At 42.2% G+C, this 2,480-nt stretch overlaps 1 non-coding gene across 1 annotated transcript; it reads right to left on the reverse strand.

Annotated features, from left to right (window-relative positions):
- Positions 1 to 306: 306 nt before the first annotated feature.
- Positions 307 to 416, reverse strand: LOC145806630 (small nucleolar RNA R71). The gene has a single exon (XR_014349941.1). It is a non-coding gene; the product is annotated as a small nucleolar RNA R71 (small nucleolar RNA).
- Between the last annotated feature and the right edge of the window lie 2,064 nt (positions 417 to 2,480).

Consider the following 2,480-nt stretch of genomic DNA (forward strand, 5'->3'; position numbering starts at 1 on the left):
AGTTGTCCAAAAATTTAGGTTCTTACAAGCACTAATTGCGTCCACTATGACATCAAGCCTGGCACCATACAAATGCTTTGATCGTTTCGTGGGCATAATAATGATGATCCTTACAGGCATTTGCATGAATTTCTAGAGATTTGCTTCTAGAATTTCACGGGAGAGGCATTGAAATTAAGACTGTTCCTTTTTTCACTCAAAGATAAGGCCAAACACTGGTTGAATACTTTGACTCCAAATTCCATTACTACTTGGGATCAGTTACAGTAGAAATTCTTCGAGAAATATTTCCCAGTTTGTAAGACCAATCAAGTGAAGCGAACCATCATGTATTTCTCAGAAATTGATGGTGAACAATTTTATGAGGCTTGGGTAAGGCTTAATGATTTACTCAACCAATGTCCCCACCACCAAGTTCCAAAGTGGCAACTTGTCCACACATTTTATTATGGTTTGACTGACCCTCATCGCCAAATGATGGATTCTTCATGTGGTGGGACATTTATGAGTAAGTGTGAGAATGAAGCATGGAAGCTGTTTGAGAACCTAAGTTAGAATTCACTCCTTTATGCCTCTACAACTAGATAGGCAAGACCTGTTAATAGAGCCCAAAAAGGAGAAGGTTTATATGAGGTTGGGCATAATGCAGATATGGCCCAACAAGTTGAGACCCTATCACGTAAGCTTGACCAATTCATGGCTGTAGGGCCCATTCATTCACAATTGGCATCACCATAATACAATGAGGTGTGTGTCGTTTGTGTGAGCCTTGCCCATTCTTTGATTGAGTGTCGAATGGCACCTTTAGAATTTGTTCAAGAGCATTTTAATGTGGCTCAAGGGTACTTTAAATTGGGTAATGATCCTTTTTCCAACACATGTAACCCGAGATGGAAAAATCACCCTAATTTCTCTGGGCGTCCACAAGCATCGAGCGACTTTTTTACTCCTCCACCACAAAGGCAAAACTACAATAGTTTTGCCAACCAATCTTCATACTGCCCTCCACAACAATCATATCAACAAGCACCTCCACAACCAACACCACAGAAGAACTCCGCCTTTAAGCAAACTGTCTTAGTGGCTCTTCAAGAGTTAAAGGGTATTCTCCAACTTGTGCACTTCCACACTCACTGTATAGCCAAGATTGAGACCTAATTAGGTCAAATGGCTACCACCATGAATAGAAGGGAGGAGGGAAAATTACTTAGCGAAATGGTGAACAACCCTAAGGGCTAATATGGAGCTGAGAGCTCTCATGTGAATGGCTCCAGCCAAGAGCATGTTCAAGCAGTGATTACCCCTAGGAGTGGGCGGGATTTAGATATTTGCTTGGTTGAGACCAAAGAAAGAGGGGGAGTAGAAAAGGTGTGTTCAGTGACCCACCTGCAAAGTTGGGAGATGATGATAGTTTGACTAAAGAGGCTACTTTACCTCTAAGTGACTCAGGGTATAAGGGTGTTTTGGTTAAGGAGGCTACTTTGCCTCCAAGTTCGTCATGTGCGTCTGTGGAACCATACCATACGTGCCAAAGGTGCCTTTCCCACGACTCCTAGAGATACCCTCTTCTTTTGAGAAGAAAGGGGCCATTATGGAGTCCATAATGGAGGTGTTTAAGCAAGTGAAAATCAACCTCCTCCTGTTGGAGGCGATTAAGCAAGTCCCATTCTATGCTAAATTCTTGAAGGACCTTTGCACACAAAAGTACAAGTCTCAGACTCACATATCCAATAAGGTCATTCTTACCGAGCAAGTAAGTTCTATTCTCATGAGTGACACACTTCCTAAGCTCAAAGAACTTGGTGCACCAACCATTGCATGCGTCATAGGTAATGATTACATTGATAAGGCCTTGCTAGACTTAGGAGCTAGTGTCAACTTGTTGCCTTATTCGATGTATAAGGAGTTTGGGCTTAGTGAGTTGGAGCCCACCATGGTCACATTGGAATTAGTTGATCGGTGTCTCAAAATGCCGGTCACATTCTAGTGTCAACTTGTCAAGGTTGACCGGTTCTTCTTTCCGGTGGACTTCATTGTTTTAGACATGGAATCGGTGGCTACCACTAAGAAACAAATTTCCATTATTCTAGGTCATCCCTTCTTGGCCACAGCCAATGCTTGCATTAATTTTCGGACCGGGGTCATGGAGGTATCTTTTGGGAACATGCAAGTTAAGTTTAACATCTTCCAAGTTGCTCAACAGCTGTCTAGGGAGGATGAATATGATTGTTTTATGGTGGATGAGTTGATTGAGGATGCATTGCCATCCATGCTAAGCAAGGACCCTTTAGAGGCTTGTCTAGCTCATTTCGGGTTCGAAAACTTTGATATTGATGGGTCAATTAAGGAAGTGAATGCCTTTTGTAATTCTTTCTCTTTACCGAATTTTCCTTTTTGGAAAGCTCAGTTTGAGTCCCTCCTTTCTCTATCTAGTGAGCCTATACTTGAGTTGAAGCCACTCTCAACCACACTTAAGTATG

This window comes from Camellia sinensis, chromosome 13, assembly GCF_055761805.1.
Source record: "Camellia sinensis isolate YWXY chromosome 13, ASM5576180v1, whole genome shotgun sequence".
In the NCBI taxonomy this organism is placed as follows: Eukaryota; Viridiplantae; Streptophyta; class Magnoliopsida; order Ericales; family Theaceae; genus Camellia; species Camellia sinensis.